This window comes from Stegodyphus dumicola, chromosome 7 (genome assembly GCF_044657685.1).
Source record: "Stegodyphus dumicola isolate Sdum_Otavi_A_Nest chromosome 7, ASM4465768v1".
In the NCBI taxonomy this organism is placed as follows: domain Eukaryota; kingdom Metazoa; phylum Arthropoda; class Arachnida; order Araneae; family Eresidae; genus Stegodyphus; species Stegodyphus dumicola.
The window spans coordinates 35,385,812-35,409,645 of record NC_140774.1 but is presented as its reverse complement, the minus strand read 5'-3'; the positions used below and the strand labels follow the sequence as shown (position 1 = coordinate 35,409,645).

Below are 23,834 nucleotides of genomic sequence, written 5' to 3'. Positions count from 1 at the left end.
TATCGTTAAGCCAATAAAATGCTAACACTAGAAATGACTGAAAAAAATACATAAATGGCTGCTTTCCCTCAAAAAGTTTTAAAAAATCTTATTTCAGTTGGAAAATCATTCTTATGTTATTTTTAGAATTAAAAGTAATAAAATTTTAAACTACTAGGGATGGATATTTCCTTCAGGTTACATATGGAATACATCTCCGCGAGAAAACGATTCCAAACTCGGCTTCACAGTCGCGAAAATCCCGTTTCCCCTCGTTTCATATTCCATTTTCCCTGCGTCCAGCGCCATTTTCCCCATCCCACGCTCTGGGAGAGAGGGAGACCCGGCATAGCGACCCCCAACAAAAATCTCGTCGACCAATAGGAGAACGGCTAACGACCTATGGGCGACGTAGCGATCGACTGTCCGGCTATCCAGCAGATGCGGAGAGATTTTCGCGGTGTACGGTTGTGCTTGATTCGCAACCGTAATCCTGGAGAAAGGGATCTAGGTTTTCTCTCCTTTTTACTCCTGAATGCTCCGTTCTATCAGGGATGGAGATGGTCAGGTTGGAGGCCTTCTTTACGGAGGTTATCTTCTGCAAGCTAGAACGGCGTGGCGAAATTCTGGAACATGCTTTACTTATTGGAATCACGTGAAAGAGCCAGACTAAAGAAAAAAAAGTAAGTCTTAACAACTCTTTCTGATTTTACTTATTTTGGCGAAAGTTAAGTAGTGTGCTTTTTTTAGGTAAACTGAACTTACTCAACTCTTTACAAAAGTAACGACTCATTCATATTTAATGTTTTTGTAGTAATTTAAATAGAATAAATTCGATATTATATTTATGATAAATCATGTGAAAATTTTATTTGGTACATCGATAGCAGATTCCAATGAAAATAAATTTCGGAGAGATTTTGGAAAATTTCAACTTAACTTTTTTATTGAATTTTTTTCTAATTATCAAATTTATTTATTTATTCATTTATTGTTAAAACAGTGAACAAAAATGAAAATTTTAATTTTTATCGTATAGTTTATTGCCATACTAAGCAAAAATAGTATAGGTATATGTTATTAAAATATTTAGTATTTTCAAGTATTTTCGGTTATCCTACATAATTAATAAATACATAATTAATAAATACATAATTTAACCACTGAAATAACTTTCCATATTCGAACGGTTTTAATTTCAATATTCTTTCTACAACTTAATTATTTTAGCAAGCTGAGAGTGTTATCATTCAGGAAGAAAATTTTATTTACATATAATAATTAAAAATAGTTCTTTTGAGTCTGATTTTGAATGATTTTGCAAGGAATTTAAATTTGTAGAGTATGAATCAAACTATTGTCATGGCAAATGCCTCGTATGTTATAACAAAATTATGAAATAAATTGCGTGGATAATAATTTAAAGATTATGTGAATCAGTTATTCATTTCCCTCAAATGATTATTTGTGGTATTTACCACTTTGCTCTTTTTGTTTGTTACATCTATTGGGCTGTCATTCTATGAGTTAAAATTCTGTAATGCTTATCCAAACATTCAGCGTTTCTTCAAAAAGATTAAAATTTGAATGCTAGTGAATTTTTTTTATGTCTCAAGTATATTAAGTTTAACAAGGAAATATTTTGGCAATTATGGTAAATCTACCTTCGTTTCTGCTTCCATCATGAGCTGTTTATGACATTCTATATCATAGTTGTAATTTAAAATCTAAAAATAAGGCTTCTGTAAGGAATGAAAGATTAATTCTAACTCCTCAAATTGCATGATTTGTTGTCTTCCTCAACCAAGCTTACCTGCTATACAGGCTAATTACCTGTATATTATAAGCATTATTTCTCTAGCAGAGAATAATTTGCATGTTCAGTGAATTATTGTAACAGCCTTAGACAGATAGCTGTAGAATTTGATTATCCGAACTTCCAACCTGATATTATGATCTTATCCGATATAACATAAAATTAAATCATTTTAGAAATTATTAATCCAAAGGGTCAATTTGCCCAGAGGGACTATTAATTTCGTTTTGGCATTTTGTGTCGATTCACGAAAAGCGTTGTTTCACTTTTCAGATTGTTGCCACCAAATATTATCGCCTTGTACTGTATTTAAAGAAATTAAATAATGAAGAATCTGCATGAATGTATGTATGTTTCTCGCCTTGTGATAAAGCAACGGTACATAGAGCCATCAAAATTTGAATAACGTAATCTTACATAGAATTTGCGCATGTGGAAGCCCTAATTTCAATTTAAAATTTGTTTTATTATCGATTTCATATATTGTAACACCTCAACGAATTTTTTACTAACAAATTAAACGATTTCAAAGTGAGCAATGGCAACACTGCATATGAGGAAAAACAAAACAAAACAAACAAAAGAACCATTTTTCTCTCCAGCGCGCGAGACTCTTTATCCGAAATTCTAAAGATATGCTCATTTTAAAATTATTTTGTGGTATTGCTGTTGAACTGAATTTTATGTTTTGAGTACGTAAAACATGATATTTAATAAATAAAGGTAACACACAAAACGTTAAATAAACGCCTTTTTGGACGTAATTTAAAATCTGAAACCTTTCAGACTTTTTAATTATTTTTTTAATTATCATTTTATAATACAAGTAATAATAATGAAATACATGCTATTATATTTAATTTGAGACATGTAGTTCATATTGCTTTAAAGTGAGCCACTATTCTAAGGTAAGTTGCTGCTATTAATTATATTTTTCATTTAAAGTAAGTTGTGAGTTTTGGTAGAATAGACATTTTCACTTTCTCTCTAGTAATCACAATACATTTATTTTCCATTGTATAACTTCTATATAGTAAACTGTGCATTGTAATATCCTACTTATTGTCTTAAATAATTTAACTAATCAACGCCTGTTGCTAAGTGTTTAACGGAAAGATTTTTTTTCCGTTTTTTCCTTTTTTAAAATAGCATCATTTATTAATTATTAATTTTTAAGATTTATTTATAAAGTTGATGTGTGCGTTAACTTAATCGTATGAGATCATTCATTAATTATAATTAAAGCACGAAACACTTCGATTAAACAGTGAATGTATTTAAATAGTTAAGCAGGGGCATTTATGGTTTAAAATTGATAAAATAATATTACATTAGTAATAAACGTATTCAATACTATAATAGTAATGAAATTGCATTTTAAGATCTCCATTAAAAATGCCTAATGTCTCTACAGTAGCGCCCGAACCTAATGTCTCTACGTTTTCTAAAATATTCTGCTCCGTATTATGAAATAATTATAATCACAAGTTAATTTTATATTTACATATTTATTACTTATTTTTATTTGCAATTTTTATAATTACAAACATAAATGGAAATATACAGTCTTTGATGTCTCGGGATATTTACTGTCCAATATAAAGATGCTCATTCAAAATACATAAAAACATACTTTGTACTGAGGTGTATAAATATAAAAGCATATTTTATTATTTAAAATACTATTGACAGTATTCGTAAGAGTTATCTTTTGAATTATTATAATTTACATCAATTAGGTATAATTAAAATTATGAAATAAGGACGGATACTTTTAAAAAGCACACTTATTCCTTTTAAATCGCATAGTTTGTTAGGCAGCTGCAATTATAATCTTGAAAGATAAGAAATGGTTTGAAACATACGCATCTTTTACCTTTTAGAATGATAGCACTCTAAAAACTTAAAACTTTGTTATATTAGGTATTATTAATATTAATTATGGACTAACTGTTCTTTTAATATGTATAATAATGTTTAAGTGTAAAATAATTTTATTTAAAATTCGGCGTATGTTATTTCAAAACAGCGACGATATTTATAATTTAATAATCTGTAGAGACATTAGGTTAATTGGAAGCAGGCAAGACGAAAAATTGGCAATCCTTCGCCGGGAATCGAACCACCGACCTCTGGAATACCGGCCCAGCGTGCAGAACCACTACACCACGAAGGCACGCTAGGAAGGCGGTAGAAATACCTTATATACTCCCCCTTTTAAAGGGCGAATGCGGTTTTTAGGGGACTCAATCGCCAAATCCTTGATGTGGAGATTCATCATCTACAACCAGGCGCCACTGTAGAGACATTAGGCAATTTGAAGCAGGAAAGATGAAAAATATGCAAATGCCTTCGCCGGGAATCGAACCACGGACCTCTGGAATACCGCCACAGAGTGCGGAACCACTACACAACGAAGGCACGCCAAGAAGGTGGGAGAAATACCTTATAAATAATTTATTATTATTTAATTCTGTTGATAGAAATCATCAAAATCTGTTGCATACTTTAGCTCAACATAAACTTGAAACGTTAATAAATACAGTAGCGTATGCAAGTATTAATAATTTCATATTTTATAATTAAAAAATAGTCTTTTGATTCAGCTATGTTTTAAATATTTATTTATTGTCATTCTTTTTCAATCAAATATGAAATTTGAAATTACTTGGAAAGCATTATATATAATGTGAGGTTCCTTTAATTTGATTAACCAGTTATTTTATATTTTGGATCTATACTGTCATTTTTTCCTTTCCGGTTTTGCACCAGAAGCAAATTTAGTTCGCGTGTATTTAAAGTTAGGGTTTTGAAATTTTAAGACAGCACATGTTCTGCCACTCATGCCCATGTTATTAGGTTTTTATTTTAGATAAGAATTTTTGTCTTTGGACTTGTATTAGAATTGCGGATAGGTGAAATCCACGCCGGTGAAGATCAGAGCCAACTTCGATTTAAATTGCAGTGGCTAATAATTATTTGAATTTAGACTTTACATTTGATATACTGTTTTGAATTTCTCGCCGTAAGTGCTGACGGAGTTGTAAGCACCAGGAGTGTCTGTTCTTATTAGTTTTGAATATTTGTTTTGAATATCATTTACAAAGTTCTAAAGTTTCAGTTGTTACTTGGAGATAATTCGCGCCCAGTCTATCTAAAGTTTAGTTACAGTGTATTATTGCAAAGAAGCTATCTAAACTTTGCAATAAGAACAATGTTATTCAAATATTCTTTTCTTTAAAATGAAGAAAAACATATGCTTTCATTTACTTCATAACATACTGCTTCTAAAATTCTTTTATAAAAATAACTTTAATAAAAGATGTACAGAATTAAATGAGATTAATAAAAAGATTGCTTTAAACAAAACAGAAAGCTATAAGAAATATAGCTACATAGCTAACATAGTTAAAAAAATATGTAAGCAAGCACTCTGCTTTTAGCATAAATCAATTTTCATTTTCTAAGAACTAGATTTGATTCAAATGTTGCCACTGAAAAAAATTAATTTTTTTTCGGATTCTTTGCATCAATTCCAAAGCGGATACGAGTGAAACCAAAACAGAAGGAATGAAATCCTTTTCCAAAGTAATCAGTTTTATTATATTGTGTTGTACTACGTATATATACTAATGCAACACTTTTTATCGCAAAATACGTTCCTGATTGTACCACAACAAAGTAATATTAGAATTCACTAATAAAATTTTCCATGTTACATAAAAAAGCGTTTAAAATATGTGAAACTTAATTTTGAACGAAAGAATCATTTTTTTTGTTTATTGCTAATTAAGTATAATGCTTTTTGAATATATTACTTATTCTTAAATTATTAAACTCTTTTTAAACATCTCTCTTTCAAAAAAAAGCAGCTTTGTAGCAATTTTTTACAAATTTTCTAACCAATTTAATTTTTGTTCTCTAACTTGAATTAGTCTGGTACTCCAAACCATTTTTATGTCAAGTTCTTAGCACGGGGTTTTATTTTCAAGAAAATCATTTACGAAGTACGTTAATGTTCTGTTTTTGTTAAAATTTAAGTCAGTATATAATGAGGTTGTGCACGGGAGCAGCAAAAATTCCGCTTTAATGAATAAAATTTCTAGGGAAACTAAAATGCTTAAAAACGCGTTCTAGCGTTAGTTTCAGAAGCTCCTTAAAGTACTGAGTTTTGTTTTTGTTAAAACTAAACCTCATTTCTTATATATCTCATTTCAGATATTTATTTTGTGTATAGTATTTGATAATAGCTTTAGTGAATGTAATCTATTAGGTTATGAATTGAAACTTTTATGCTGAAATACGTTTTATTTGCAAAATATAAATTGAATTGCTGAATTTAACATCGTGTGTGCTTGCCCCCCTCTTCATTTTCATAATAATGTTTGGAAAGTATTTTAAAAATAAAACTTAATAAAAGTTTTTAAATTTTGTAAAGGTATTTAGAATAACTATACGATACGCATTTTCTGAAGAAAACTCATTGTTTGGCTATGCGCAAATAATTGTTTCTGTTAGAAGGAGCCAAATATTATTTAAAAAATTCTCTTATTATTTACCGTTAAGATACACATTTTCATAAAAATTAAGTTAAATATTAAGTTAAATATCTTATGAATTATGAGTTTACGAATTATATTAACTAGAATTATTAAAAATGCTAGTAATGGTATAAATAAGTGCATATGTTTCTTTCAAATTGGTAGGTAAAGACTGTACATCGCTAGTGATGTGAAGATTTTATATCAGGTCATTTATTACCAATGCGACCTTGCGCAGGGACGTGCATAATAAATGCCCTGGTAACGTAACGTAATGGCAACAAATACGAAAAAAATTGATCTATAGATATTAAGATCAAAATTAAAATTTGAAATACTAATTAACTTTGCCGGCTGTAAACTTATTATGACTACCTTTACTCGGAATCATTGTTTTGTTTCTAGTTGTTTTAGATATATTATTGAGATTCCTAGTATATCCTGTCTTTTGGGAACTTTTATTAAGTCAAGGTTATAAATTGTTAAAATCCTTTCTATTCTCAATTTGGTATAAGAAACTTCATTTTCAAAATGTTTGAACCGTTGCATTCGTTACGTTATGTTAACACCACGCTGCTGTGTATATACCACGTACTCATGTCGGCACTTTTCTCCATTTCTGGAAACATAGGGTCTCTTAATTTACATACAGCATCGCACATGATCAGTGTCAACATATTGCCATTCGTAGAAACACAAGATCTTTAATTTATTTTTTTCATAATTAATCGGTCTTTCGTTTCTTTATAAACCGAATGATTAACAGAAATAAACGCACTTCTTAGTTGTTAAATTCTTTATTTTATTACTTTTAATATATACTAATAGAAAGTTATGTAAAGCCAAAAAGCTAATAATTTGATGGACTCATTTTTAGAATATAAGCGATGAAAAGCAAACTATTATTGGTATACACACGAAAGACATTCCGTTGAAGCATTTCTCAAGGATTATAAGAAGCATTTTCCTTTGGAAAATTAAAAAGTTATTTCGCAGAATTCAGAATTTGTTATGTATCTGAGGTATTTTCTTGCTCCTTTCATTCCTTCGTGATGTAAATGGAAGTACGTTCGACGCGTATTCGAAAGATCCGGTGTTCGAATCCCGTTGCGAACACTGCAAATTTTTCATGTTCCCGTATCGATATAACCGGATAACCGGACTCTATAATCTTAGGATACGTTTTAAGAGTAAGCTTTCAGAAATGGATATTGTCCTTTTGCTAAAACAAGATATATATTTTCCCGGATAGAAGCCACAACGTTGGTAGATATATTCATACAGAAACGGGATGGGCATAAATATAGCAGCTTTCCCACATGCTGTATAAGTCTTCCCCCAAATGCTGCATGTCTTAAAAGCTCCATTTGTGTCCTGAAGATGGAAATGAAACACATTTTTAGTGAAAAAGTCCTTTCCATGCATATTTTACATTATATTATTGTTTATTTATATTACTGAAAATTTTGTGAAATTTTAAGTCAGTAATTATCTTTTGATGAAATACACAACTGAGACCATTTAGGCTACGGTCCAATTCGCCATAACTACACACTGCATTCAGTAGCATTTTAGGACTCAGGCTCCAAATACTTTTTCCCTTGAGTCTGCAAAATTATATTTGTAGCAAATATCACCAAAAGAAAAAAAAAACACAGTCTAGTTTTTCATAAAATGATCAATCTGAATGACGGATACTCCCCCCAAAAAAGAACCTCATTGTTCAAGACTCAAAACTGCCGGACCATGTCTGGATGGCCGGTCGATAAATTCTTTATTTTACTTTATTTTTTGAGTGAGTTAACAACAAAAAATTTCTCATGTCACGAAACGGATGGTTTTTCATAATAGAAATTTTTTTCTTGAAGAATTTTGTGATCTTTTGCTGATTTTTATCAAGCTGCTTTCCGAAGAAGGAGTAAGCGTAATGTACCAAATCTTGCTGTTTTCCTAACACATGGACTATTGACTCCATAACGCACTGCAATCTTGGCATGGTTACGCAGGAACGATAGACGCACTTCTACGCATTCTCCATGCCTCACAATTTTATGGGCGATTGCTTCGCCATCTAGATGTGTAAATCACTGGACCATAGCTAGGGAAGATTGCATACAGATTTAAATTCAATGCTATTCTAAGTACAAATAAATATTTCTGATAATAACTTCTGACGTGCCTTTTGTATTTATTTGCTTGAAAAAATAATAAAAGCTATTACACATAAAATATAATGAATTCTTTCGTTAAAAAGTTTTATACTGGCATTAAAAACGTTGAGCTGTGTTCGTTGATGCAGTAAAATTGACAAATTTTATCCCTTTCCAAGCAAACCTGTTTCGGCGACAAAAATATAACAAAATTTTAGCTTGAAAACTTGAAGAAGCTCTTCACTATACTGGGAACTATGAACGTTTAGGTATTCATTTACAGTAGGTTGTAGGTACTTTTAAACCTCTTAAATTTCTATCCATTTTACAGAAGCTATTTCCGAGGTTTTATACTCGCAGAGTAATAGAAGGGAATGTCAACAATTGCCAAGTAACGTAAAGTGCATTTTTAAATGCCATTATTTATATGACACCACAATTACCGCTTAGGTACTTCAGTTTATTATGCAAGTCGTAATATATTACATGCAACATCTAGAAATTCGTTATTAACTTGACATATTTCGAATCTAAAGCTAAAATTTTCCACAGCTTTCTTATAGCATTCATTTAATTTCAAATTAGGAGCAAGTATAAAAAATTTGATGTGGACATCTCGTTACTTACGGCCTATTAAATTATACATATATTTAGCTACGCTTTATTTAAATTTATTTCCTCGAATTATTCTAACTTAAACAATCCTACAAGACAAGTTGAAAAAGTACATTAACAATTTCTGTCCGTGCAAATTCTGAAATTAAATATCCCGATCAATATTTGTCGTACGAGAGTCAAAATTCTTGTATTTTTGCTTTTTCATAACGAGTATAAAATGTCCCCAAATATAAATATAGGAAGCGGGAGACCGCATTAAAAACTAGATTTCGTTACTTGTCGAAAATTATTATGTTTTTTTTTTTAATTTGGTGTTGTCAAAATATGAATATTTTCGTCATTTAAACCACTTCTGTAATTGGAAGTATGTAATTGCGACCAATGGTTGCGATGAAAAAGGCCGGGGAAAGATTTTGAATCCGGTTAAGCGCGGTAGGTGTACATATATAAACTTACATGTAATGATGTAGAAGCATTGATAGTAAAGAACGTAGGGTGCTGAATCCGTAGTGAACAGCAAAGTTAGCAAGCGAGCTAGATTAAATATCCATCTTTATTTCAATTGACATTTGCGGCCACAATTCGCTTGCCACTCTTGCCTATTCAAGAACATTCACATTTTTTTGCACTGTTGTGATAAAAAGAGAGCAGCGAGGCAGCGTCTTAGCGAAAAGAGAGGTAGAAACAAAAGTGCGCAGCAATTCCAGTACAGCAGCTTACCAAGAGAAAGGTTTTAGTTCTCGAAAATTTGAGGTCAAGTTCCGAATTAGCCATGTCATCAGCGTTTTGCGAGTTATACGATATGGATATGATCGCAATCCAGAAATCCAGAAAAGTTTTTACAATTTTTAGAATAGAGGGGAGGGGAGATATAAATTTAAATTTTAGGAATTAAGGGGTTATTGCTAATTTAAATTATAATTTTGGTTTACATATTTTTTATTTTGCACACACACACACACATATAATACAATTTTAGAGCAACGGATTGCAATAAAAAAGGGAGATGCACACAATTAAGATTTTGTAGCAACCACATATACGAAGTTTCAACGTTCTACGGCTAATAGTATGTGAATTCCTGCGAGATACATTCGTACATCCTTAGGTACAGACGTCACGAAAGAATCCATTTTGGATCCATTTTAAATTCATTTTACAATCCGTTTTGGGAAAATAAATCCTTTATTCTATCTACACATGCAAACGTCACGCAAAAGAATTGTCAAAATTAATTCGGAAGCGGTCAAAGTGGATATTTCGGTTGAAATGTGATAATCGAAATTTTTGAAGATTATAATAATTTATTTACTTCATATTATGAGGTAAAAAAAGAATCCATTGATTCTTTCCTCAAGTACAGTTGGTAGTGAATTCAAGTAAAATTCATGCGTTCAGCATTTCCACGGAAGGCAAAAACTGAGCGAATTTTCTGCTTTCTGAAGCGTAATATATGATAATGGAAGCATCTTTTATGTATTACTACAATGTTGCATATGCCCATAATAATTATCAATTGAACAGGTTATAAATTAAATGTATTTAAAATTACATAATTAAGCAGGTTATTAAAATGAGATTAAAGTAATGGTAGTCATCAACCTTTTGTGATCGTCAGAGTTGTTGAAACCAGTGACCTACAGGGTGACGCTCACCACTATGGTCTATAATTTATCAAGACATTTAGTAGGTTTATTAAGCAATCATAAACGGATCGAGTTAGGAACATAAATTCAGGTCTTACACCTTGCTATAAAGCCTTGTGGGAAATAAAGATTTTATATTTAGCTTTTATTCTGATGCGTAATATCTGATACTAGAAGCGTCTTTAATGTGTTACTAAGATGCCGCAAATGCACATAAAAATCAGTTGAACACTTTATGAATTAAATGTATTTAAAAGTATAAATAAATTAAGCAGATTATTAAAATGAGATTAAAGTAATGGTAGTCATCAACCTCTTGTGATTGTCATAGTTGTTGTAACCAGTGATCTGCGGGTGATGCTCACCAGTATGGTCTATAATTTATACTCCTGAATTATTTAGTAGTTTATTAAGCAATCATAAACTGGTTGAGTTGAAACATAAATTCAGATCTTTGCTATTTGCAAGGCCTTGTGGGAAATGAAGATTTTATATTTAGCTGGGGACATTCCAATGAGGATGTTTATAAATTCTAAATGAAACCGAAAAGCGCGATGCTTGTCAGGATTATCAGTGACCTGGGAGTTGATAGATATTGGTGCTCAGTGATATAAGGCAGTGTATTAAGTGGAGATAAATTATTTACGCGAATAATACTCGAAAAATTAAAGGCCATCGATCACTGCTGATCTATGAGTTAACTATCACTAGTATCCGGCACTGCAGTGTAACGCTCAGTAGTAACACTTAGCAAACGGATATGGATGATAAATGTATAATTGAGTAACAATAATATTACGCTAAGACTAAGGAACGCTTTTAGGTCAAAATAATGTTTGTAAATTATAAACTACTGTACACAGAACTTATCAAATAAATCTTTTGCAGCCTTTTTTTAAAGCTTTTACAGAATTTGATAATCACGTATACCGTTTCATCGCCGTTTAGTTCTACACGTAAAGTAATCGGTTGAAGATGTGTTTGCAAAAAATCACTGCTGCGAGATTTTTAAGGAGCGGCTTTCTGGATGGATTCCAAATTTTGGATGATCTTCCTCTTCGATCAGAAACTTCAAATTTCCGGGGAAAAAATTGAGGGAGAGTTTAGATATATGAGAGAGATCACACATTCTTGCGCCCATGGTAGTAGTTTCTGAAATATTTAAAATGGCGATCAATAACCGATTTCATGAAATTATTTAAAATATTTGGTCTGGTTGCTTTCAACTTATTTTTTCAAACTAGCAGAGCAGATTTTTATTAATTGAATTTTACTTTTTTTCTCACGAAAATTTTCAAACCAAAAAAAAACCTGATCATCGAGATTCCAAATATCAAAAATTTTAGCAAATATATAGGGATGTTTAATTGCCTCTCTACATAAGAGAATAATACCCTATACTAGTAATTATGTTTATGCGATCAATTAAATTTATCAAAAAGGAAATTTTCCTTTTTATTTTTATTTATTTATTTATTTATTTTTATTTTTATTTTATTTTTTTTCTTTTGTTTTACGAGAGAACATGTAGTTTAGTAATTAACTGTAATAAATAAAGATTTGTCCTGAAAAAAGTAATCCTGATATTTTGAATAGTCAGATAAATTACTCCGTTAAGTTCAGGCTTTTGTAACTGTCCTGTAATAAATCGCATTAATGAAGATAAAAATTTCGCAGCACTCATTTTTACTACTTAAGGAAACTGTTTTCTCAGTAAGAAATTTAAAATTGTGAATTGTATCATAACCAGCTACCCGAGCTCCGAAAAAACGAAGCTTCATAATATTCAAGGCGATTTTGTAAGTGCTACGCAACATTTACTAAAATATCCAACATTTCTTAAAACAATTTTATATTTAATAATGCGGTGAACGTCATAAATATTCATGAAATATTTTTTGTTATAATGTAATATGCAAATTTTAGATTAACAGGTGATTTAAGCACAATCGTGTAAACGTGGCCGGACAATCAAAAACGTGTGCAGTGCCAGTTCTGTGTCTGGGCACTTATCATTGTGTGTCCGGCCAGTTATGTAGATTTTCCTACACTCTCTGTAAATTTTCAATCAAGTTTCAATCGTCAGTGCTGGCCAGTTCTTAGCCTGACTGTGCTGTAATCGATCTCCATTGATGTTCAGGAGCTGGTGCTTTATTGGAATTGAAAGCTCCTTCAATCTGTATTTGGCCATAACATTTGCATCCGAGAGAATTGCATTAGCACGCATTTTTCATTCTTAATACGGTCCACCAGTGATCTGCCAATTAAGACAGCTGAATAGCGGAATTTCAGCCTGGGTTTACATCCTACTCAATGGGCTGGCTGCTAGTATGAATGTTTTCGTGTTTTTTGTGATGTGTAAAATAAATGCGAGACAGTTTCTTTTAGAAGGTCCTCCACAAAGTCATTGTTACCCTTAGGCGGATAGCTCTCGTGTAGTGCCACAATTTACACAAGCATTTCTAACGTTATTGTGCAGATTATCTCTGTAGTAAATAATGGTCCCAGAACTAAGAGCTATTTTATAATTTTTTTTTTTTTTTTTTTTTTTTTTTTTTTTTTAATGTTAGCTGCAGTGCTCAATTATGTTATTTGAGATGTCTTCGATCTACGTTATATTTGACAATCAGGATCTTAATGTAATTTGTTTTCCCAAACTTTCAGTTAATTACTTCATTAATTTCATTTCATAAATGTGTGAATTAATGGATAAGGTTGTAAGGATCTTAAGTTTTACTAACGTTTATTTTATTTTAAATCTTTACTATCACTTCTTATTTTCTACTTCCGGCCAGAATTATAAGCGTGAAGGTTTTTATGCAAAGTTTGTCTGGCGAACGCCAAGTATTTAAGTGTGGCCTTTTTGCCAAGCGAAAGAGAGGAAGCAGTGAGTTCGAAGCAGGCCGCTTACCTTAGAAGTTACGCAGTTGCTATTTGCCTTCCAGGCCAGAGGTTTTAATCCTCTTGATAAATTTAAACGTATTGTAGTGTTCACAGTCTCTGTGCTACATACGCTTCCTGTTATTATAAGGCCAATCTTACACGTGTATTATTCTAAAGTTAAATTAGAGTTTAGTTTTATTTTTATACCTTTTACGTTAGACCCCGAGTGGAGGGTCATTGTATTCCGAAGTACGGAAGTCATTGTATATAAAGAAAAATAAAGGGTCTTGTATACCCTTCGTCTGTATCCTGTCTACTTACTACAATTAGTGAACATAGCTTTAGTAAGCTCTCTGTTCCTAGTCAGGTCATTGTATGTTTCCGAAGAAGGTTAGAAGAAACATTGAACCTGATAAGGTAATCTAAAACGTCTTGAATTTTCCGATTTCTGTTTTTCTATTCTGTATAAGTTTGCGCAAAGAACCAAAAAATTTATAAAAACAAAGGAAAACCATATGACAAGCAAGTGAGGATTAAAAAAAAATAGCAGATCCCAAAAAATAAAAATATTACCATTAATTTAAATAAAATTCTTACTCTTGCGGGCAATAATCATGATTCTTTGATTTGACTTGATTATTTGATTTTGGTAAAACAATCGAGGGCTATCTGAGGGATAGCCTTAGTCGAGGACTTTCAAGGGGAAACTGGTTCGTATCCGCATTACTCACGGGGAAACTACGAAGTATCCATGCAGCCAGTTCACTCGCCAAGATTCGAGCCTCGGACCGAACCACCAGCGTTCAGCGACTTTACCGCCCTACCGCTGATGAGCCGAAAGTCATAATTCAAAATTTATATAAATTTTCTGAAGTAAAAGAACATTTTGCATTCTGATATGTGTTTTCATTATAGTAAAATATATTTCTTCAAATTCGCATAAAGAAAGTATTTTGATGTTGAACACAGTAACATAATATTTATAAATTACTTATTGTAACAGGAAAAAGTCGACTTATCCGAATTTTTTAATATATAAATATCTTTCAATATTTAAAGAGGAAAAATCTGTAGGAAATAGAAAGAAATGTTTTTGAATAGTAAAGTGTAGGTTAATTTAGCAAACTTCGAAAAAACTGGCATCTGTTCTATAGTTTTAAAATTAAATTATTTTATAAAAATGTTATTTTGAATATACCGTTTACAAATTATGTTGCATAAAAATGCTTTAAGATATACTACCGTATTTAATCTACTGTCCTCCTTTACAGTTTACATGGAGACTGGAAAGAAAATTGATTATATAATCGATTGACCTTGAATCGATTGTAAACTGACTGTACGTTCAGATATTAAAGAATTACTTCAACAGCATTCCTTTCGTTTTTTACATTTGTTATAAAGTACTAGAATTGAAATATAGGACTGGGACGAGTATTGTTAAGAAATAATATAATAGTATGGATTGTTTCGTTCATTTTTCAAAGGATTTCCAATAACATCTTCCAGAAGTGTCCAAGAGTTTGCCTTTATCTCGGTATGTCTCGGAACGCTATCGACAATTCCGAAGTATTAAAACAAAATTAGAAAATATAGTTTCGTTTTTCCGTTAATTGTTGTTATTACATTAATATTAATATTTTTGGGGTTATGCAAAATTTTCGAAAAAAATATTTTTGGATTAAGAGAAATGGTAAATCTCATTAATAATTTTCAGTATTCTACTACACTGCAAAGTTGGGCTGTGTTAGACTTGATTCGTTTTAGTATATGCTTGATAGAACTATCCCCCTCCAGCTTGCTTTAATTTATTGCACATTTTATTTTACAACACAATCGATTCCGATATGATCATAATTGTGTGGAAAATTCATGGAAATAATAGTCCACAGAAATTAAAGCTTCATCTTTAATATCCTATCATTAAAATGTTAGAGTATTAAAAATGATAAACGCAATAAGCTTATTCCACGCAATAAGCATATCATATATCAAACGTAATAACCCAACTTAGCATCTTATATATTCTACGATATGCAACAAGCCTATCGTAAAAAGTGATAGAACACATGAAATTAAAGCTTTATCTCGAATACCCATTACGTAGTCAATATATAAGGTGTTAGAATATATTTGATTGATAACTACGTCACTGAGACGAAGCAAAAAGTTTTAAAATGAAACCAAATGACCTCTTTTACCTTGGAGCTTCGAATCTTGCAGGATGAGAAAGACCCAGAGAGGATACAGAGAAGATAACTGTGATAATTGGTTTCGATACAAAAATATTGTGCGTCTAGAAGTCAGCTCTCAACTGAAACAGTTAGTAAGTCGTTCATTATGACGTTTTTAGGTTGTTTAGATAGGATGTTAAGTAGAAAAGCCTTATCTGTTCAAAACCAGGATCTGGTTTCACCAGTACAATGCTCTTAGGACAGCAAACAGGAAAACCAACAGCTTTTGCTGGAAATTAAGGTAATTCTTTACCACCTTCTCTTCAAATTTGACACTATGTTTGTTCTGTTTTCAAAGCTTAAATCCAACGGGTCTCTACTTTCATAGCTTAAAGAACATTTCCGCCAGAAACAGATGGATGATAGACATACCTTAAATATCATTTTCTTCTTGTGGGGTGGGCTGTGGTATCAGTTCGTAACTTAAAAAAGGGATACAATTATATCTTCCGTAACCGACACCTATGTAATCAGTACTATGAAATAGCAGCATAACTGAAGGTTTAAACTTATATCTGAAATTAAGGCCTATGTAATAAGAAAATATACTATAATAGACTAAACAATCTGAAGGTTTTATTATGGTAAGCAAGTGTGGCATTTTTGTCGCCCAACATAGTAAGCATTATTTACCCAGTGGACCAAAGAATTATCTATACACATGTCTATTATAAAGGTGAAGTACTGATCCCTTTTTTATGCCTCGATGTGTGAGCTTTGAAGGTAAAATCCGTCAGAAACAATTTACATTAAAAAATACTATATTTATTATCTTTCTTTCTTGATGTAACGAATATTGCTTTATGTTCTATTAGAGTAAACTGTAGCCTGTAATCATATTCCTTCATGAGGAGTATAATGACGAAGATTAGCTTGAATTTAAAGTTAAAAAAACTCTTCTAATAATCTAATAAACTTGCTACTTTTATATTTATTAAAATAGTATCACTAAAATGAAAAATCTTAAATCGTGCATGGCCCATCCGTAGCCGAGTAGTTAAGACCGTTGAATACTGGTAGTTCGACCTGGCTTGGACTCAAACCCAGGCAAAAAAACTGGCTCTGTTGTTGGTTTTTGTGATTTTACCCCTATATAATGGCAGTAAAAGCCAGTTTCAATCAGAAAGTCCTCCATAAAGGCATCACTTCTCTTAGGCAGATAGTCCTCTTTGTTTGACCATATTCAAATAACCTAAAACTGCGCTGGAGAAGCAGCAGAAGAAATATATATTTGTGTCAAAGTCTTCCTTGATGGTAGGGAGAAAAAAATAAAACTGGTTTTCTACTGATTTTCCTTCCATAAAAGGAACTGATAAGGTATGAAAGATTTTGATTTTTAAACAAGTTAGAATTTAAATTTTTTTACTAAAATTCTTTAGTGTACAAATAAGTATACCTGTATGCTAAATGATAATTTTTAAACTTATTCATTTTTTGAATCTTAAACATTTAATTCACAGCACGTGCAATCCTCTATGCTTTATTATTTAATGAAATAATTTAAAATTTATAAATACAAATGTATGAGAAATACTTATTTCATCTCCTTTCAGGCATCTTTATGTTACATAAAGAAAACTTATTACCTTCGAACATCCATTCAGTTTTAATTTGTTTAAAATAATCTTTAAATTTGAGCATAGCAAAAAACATTTTGAATTCTTATGCACTCTGTGAAGTGTAATTTTATGCTTTGTATAACCTAAAGACATAATATATGTTGATTAAGGGGGAACTGATGTATGCTGCGTGAATTTTTAATGTTATTTACTGCAGTTACGATAAAATATTTTAAAATGATCAAGTCGAAATAAGTTATAATTGCTAATAGTAATTTAAGCATTTCGAGATCAGAAATAATGGGAGGGCTAAAGCCATAGAATATTGGTAATTCCATACTAAGACCAATTTCTAAATGGCAGGAATGCAGTGACGTAGCCAGTAGGTTATTTTAAATGGCAAAAATATTTAACAAACAAAAAATAAATTAAAATGAAGCAAAATAGTAATAATAAAAAATCTGAAAGCTTTCCATATTTTATATTACGCCCAAGTGGGCGTTTTTTTTCATTTGCGCACAAATACAAGTTTTAAGAGAATTTGGGGGCGGTTCGCCTCAGGCGGCACATTTTTAGGGGCGGCATTGTTTTCCGTTAAGTATTATTTTATGGGAGTTAGTCAGGTGGATTGTCGAGGCAGGTTAAAAGGAGAAAAAGAGTTTTTGCTGTAGATAAAGTATTTAATGAAATCCACCACGTGATTTCAATAGCTTTTTTCAATATACTTTTTTTTTTATTCCGTCGAAACTTTCGAATGCAAATTACACATACTATTTAAATTATGATTCCGATGGCATTCTTAAGGAAGAATTTCTTCTTAAGAAATAAGTATTTCAATGTTTTATTTCCATTATGGAGAAGGAAAACGAAACAGGAATGTGAAGGCATTTCTTTCGAATTTTTGCAGTTTATTCTAAAATACAATGTGTAGAAGAAAGTTCCAAATATTGCAACGACAATGCGAACTTACCTCCTAATTGGTTTAAGTGTTACTAGCTGTAAAGAGGGTTTTCTAAGTGTTTGCGAAGTGTTTAAGAATTATAAATGATTATCTCGCATTTCAGAAATCTTTTTCTACATAACGGCAAGAGCAATCAAATAGACCTAAACAATGCCACTTACGGTTTTGCAAACAAAATAACTAATAATGTAATTTTTGAATGTTAGAATTACAGTTTTTCTTCAGAGATAAACGTAGAGTTTAAATTTATTTTCCTACATGTCGTTTTAACTTTTTTGCAGTTGTAAATTTAAGAGGGTCACCCAGACGGTGTATTGGTTAGGGGAGCCTACTACGATACCAAAGGGTCCGAGTACGAAGCCCAGAGAAGGCATGGATGTAAATTGTTTGTCCCTTCGTAGGAAGTAACGGTGGTCGCCTGTTAGGTGTCTTCATAATAAAAATGACCACACCTTCCGACCTTTGTTGTGTCGGAAGCCTAAAATTAGCTAGCTCCCGCCGTTAAAAAATATTTGAGGGGCGGCGAATTAGAGTCCACCTCGGATGGCAAAAGTTCTAGCTATGCCACTGAGAGGTGAGTATGCCCATAGATATCCATATGAGTCAGGTCATTGTAAAGAAATGTTTCCCTTTGAAAATCCTCCTTGATATATTTAAAAATCAGTTTGTAAAAGACAACATAAATTTAAATGTAAATGACAGATAATAAGAGCCTATTTTCTGATTTTTAAGATAACTGAAAAATTAAATTAATATTAGTATGCTATTTTAACAATTTAACTACTAAAATGTTTCAATCGCTGTTTTTATATGAGAATTGAAAATAACTGGGCTAGATAAAATATCTCAGTATAAATTCCGTGATAACACAATTATATTAATTTCGATATCTTTAAAGAAAAAAAAAGGCTTCAGATTTTAAATTGCGTCCAAAGGGACGGTTTTTTAGCATTTTGTGTGCTACCTTTATTTTTTAAATATCGTGTTCTTCGCACACACCATAACATTAAGTTCAAGAGCAATATCGCAAAATAATTTTTAAATGAGCTTATCTTTAGAATTTCCGATATACAGTCTCCCGCGCTGGAGATAGAAATGTTTCTCTGTACAACGTTGCCATGGCTCGCTTTGAAATCCTTGAGTCTGTTAATAAAAAATTCTTTAAAGCTTTACAAAATATGAAATCGATAATAAACAAATTCCAAATTCCGGTTTCCAGATGCCCATATTCGCAGGAGGATTACTTTATTCAAAACTTGATGGTTCTAGGTACGGATATTTTATCACAATGCGAGAAACATACATAGATTTATGCAGATTCTTCATTATTTAATTTCTTTAAATATAATACGGGGCGTTAATATTTGGTGGCAACAATTTGAAAAGCGAAACAACGCTTGTAATGAATCAACGCTCAATGTCAAAACGAGATTAATAGTCTTTTGGGCAAATAGGCCCTTTGGACTAATAATTAGAAGGCATTTATCAAATAATTTCACCTCAAAATAGTACATATAAATGTCAGCAAGTACAGGACTGAGAGGATTATCCATAGCCAATCCTTCAATTTGATTTCCAAAATGAATATTTTCGTCAAATTGAAGGGATTGGCTATGGGTAATCCTCTCAGTCCTGTACTTGCTGACATTTAGAAGGCATTTATTACATTTTATTCATTGTGCTTAAATTTACCATATTTCTTTTTTAACTATAGTCTTAGGTTTTATAATCATTTGGATAAACATTGATAGTTTAATGAAATATCATGTAGTTACACATAAAAACTGTACATTTTTTATAGTGAAATTATAACTGCTGTCAGTATGTAAATTTCGAATCTAATTTTTAAATAACAGATAATGAGAAGACGGGTTTAATTTAATTACCATATTCAGTACTGAATATTAAATATGGCTGCAGCAGTTTCAAAAGTCCATTTATTATTACTTAAACACTATAGCGCGTGTATATTTATTATAATTCTTGTTATTTATTGTCCCACAAGATAGGCAGTATTAAAATAAAATTTAAATATTCATTCATAATAATATTTTATAATTTTATAAATAATAAAGGGGATAGTTTTAGAGAAATATACTGACAATAATGAATTTTATTGATGTCTGAAGAAATAAATCTTACATTTTGTTGGAAAGAAATGAATAAAAATATTTCAAAGAAAGGTTTTCCAAAGACATATGGATCGGAAAGTACATATAATAAGGTTACTTTATTCTCTGGACTACTCAATATTCGTAAAATCGACGAATTTGCTTAGGGATGTTGTATATTTTCACCTTTTCAAGTACAAATAGTAAAATAATTTTGAAAAAATTACGTTATTTGTTATTTGAAACATCATTACACAATTATGAACAATGATACATTGAGTAGTTAATAACAGTAATTTTTAAGAGACTTCCTATTTATATTAACAATAAATTCTTTTAATGTATAAAGGTTTCGATTTATATGAATAAATGTAGTATAGCGTCGTTAAATTTAAGATAGCTGTTACCAGTGTTGACAGAAATGTTTCAACTAAAGTAACAGGAGAAGAATGGAAAAGTCTCAAAAGTAGTACATGACGTCAGGTATCAAGTGATTTTGGTGATGCCATCGTTACATATGTTCATATGACCTCTGACGTCATCACAAATTCAGTCTTCATTGGTTTCGTAAGTTACGGCTGTAATTCGATTCTTAGTCGTTTTAATTACGTATCTTAGTTTCGCCGAAACTTTTACAGCTATAGTGCTAATTATCCATTGTTGAAACATCTACTTTTTATTTTTAATGAATTCTCAGTTAATTTAGATATTTATTTTTTTAATTCATTTTTTTCATATCCATTGTTAACTGTTTCCTCAAGTTTTGATTATTAGCGTTTTTGTACTGCTTTTTTTTGAGCTAGCAGTTTTTTTTTTTTTTTTTTTTTTTTTTTCCTAGTTCATTACTTTTTTCTTTATTTTTATTGATGATGCTTTTCAGTGAATTTTCCATTCTGCTTGGTTAACTTATTTAATTCTATCAGATTCTGAATATCTCAACTTCTATTTAATCCTAAATAAATTGTCTATTAGCCCAAAGGGGCAGTAGTCTGGAAGGGTTATTAGTCTCAGAACGGCATTTTGGCGCGTTTCATTATAAACGGCAAATAACTTTTTAAATTGTTGACATCAAATATTATCGCTCTGTAAATTATTTTAAAAAATAAATAATGGAAGAATCTGCATGAATGTAGGTATGTTTTTCGCTTTTTTTTTTGAGGGGGAGGAAACAACAATAGCTAGAGCTATCAAATTTTGAATAACGTAATCCTCCCTCCGAACATGGTCACCTGGAGGCCCGAATTTCGAATTTATTTTATTACCTAATTGACATTTTGTAAAACTTTAACGAATTTTTGTTTGACAAGCTCAACGATTTTAAAGCGAGTAATGGAAACACTGTATAGAAAAAGCGCTTTTATCTCCAGCTTGCGAGACTATCTACCGAAAATTTTAAAGATATGCTGTTTTTAAATATTTTGTGATATTGTTGTTGAATTTAATTTTATGTAGTTTAGGTGCGAAGAACATGATATTTAATAAATAATGATAACACGCAAAACGCTAAAAAAAAACGGCCCTTTTGGGCGTAATATAAAATTTGAAGATTTCAGATTATATATTATTTTGTTTGTTTATTTATTATAAATTCATTTTAATTGATACATTATTTTAACATATATGAGTTTTACGATTTATTATGAAATTTTAAAGTCGCAAAAAGTAGCAAATGATGGAGTAGAAAATATTTCATAAAATCGTATACATAAATATAATTTTCTGTCGCACAGGTTTATCAAAAGTAGCAAATTTGCGGAACATTGCACGATATGACAGCAACTGGTTGTAACAATGTAATACAGTGTAGCCTTTGGCAATCTAAATCTAATCTGTTATACTTACTGAATGACAGTGAACATTATATATCTTGAAAGATTAACATTTGAAAGTTACCGAAAGGCGTTTTAAAATTACAAAAATTCATTACTGTTATTTATAAAAATATAAAAAAAGTGGTTTGATATTCAGTTGAAATTTCAGTTACTTATTTTTAACAAAAATCAAAATAGCATCTGTGATTGATAACGCACTCAGTCAGTGTAACGTAATATTGTGATACGCACATTTGGATCTTGCTTCTGTGAAAGAAAAGCACCTGCTTCTTCTGAGTATCTTATTTTACATTTACGTGATTTATCTTTTATGTTGATATAGTACATGGTTATTTTAAACCGAGTGGAACGAAATATCCGTTACCAATCTCAGTCCTGTGTAAGATTCCATATTCCCAGATCTTATGGCTCGGTTTCCAACATTTGTGATTTCATGTGTATGATGTGCTTCTCACCTACAAAATTTCATAATAAAATGAATAAAATTGTGCATTTTAATATATCATTTACGAAATGTAAATAAGTTATATTTGCATCTTTGCATGTAGAATTAACGACTGATGGCTTTTCAATTTCCGATTAATAAAAACGTTGCTTATTTTGCTCTTAGAAATTCTAACATGATGCATTTCACAACATTTTTGAATTATGGAATAGGAATATTTCTCTTCAGAAACCGAAAAAAAAAAAAAAAAAAAAAAAAAAAAACCCTCTTCAATAATCACCTTGTTTATACGCGACATTTTGAGAAAAGAATAAATTTAAAAGTAGCAGGCGATATTTTTCATTTCAGATAATAAGCTGTTGCCAGAAATTTTTATTCCAAACCATTTTCCTTTTTAAAATTCTTTATAGAAATCGCTTTGAAATGTGTGAACACCCTCTGTGCAATTAACTACCCAATAACTATATAACTGTATTGAAGTTCTGTTAACTACATTTCTGTATTTTTATGCAATTAGTATATAATTAATTAAATTGAGAATTCATGCATTAGAAATAAAAATCAGAGCAGTAAAAGTGAAATCAGCACATCAAAAAAGAGAAAAGGTATTTAGAGAGTTCAATCGATAAAGAAAATACTCAATGGAAATCTCATATTTGTTCTGTACATTTTTCCTTATCGATTAATTTTTACTTTATCTCGATTTTTTCCTTTTCAATGATTTCCTGCCTTAATGCAATTCCTTTTCTAAATGTACATTCTGGAACAGAGGACTTGAGTGTGCGATAGATTCAATTATATTTGAGTGTCGTTCAATTTGAGTTTAAGGATCTTTTTTCTTTTTTGCCACTTATTTTTAGTTTCTTAGTTAATAAGAATCAAGGAATTTCTATAAGAGCATTTCTTTTCAAAATAAGTGAAAGTTGTCATCAGTGATGTTTCGCGTCTTAAGTCATATCCTAGGTAACTCAATAAATTTTTATTAACAGCACTATACATTTTTTCGTTGGCGTCGCAATACATATTTCTTATTTCTTATTCCTTGATCACTTTTTAGAA

General features: G+C 30.9%; 1 protein-coding gene across 1 annotated transcript in view; it reads left to right on the top strand.

Annotated features, from left to right (window-relative positions):
- Positions 1-447: 447 nt before the first annotated feature.
- The window catches only part of LOC118188978 (polycystin-1-like protein 1), a 601,848-nt gene continuing 578,461 nt past the window's right edge, over positions 448-23,834 (top strand). The window contains exon 1 of the mRNA XM_085820080.1: positions 448-662. The gene's annotated coding sequence lies outside the window, so the exon portion shown is untranslated. The remainder of the gene's footprint in view (positions 663-23,834) is intronic.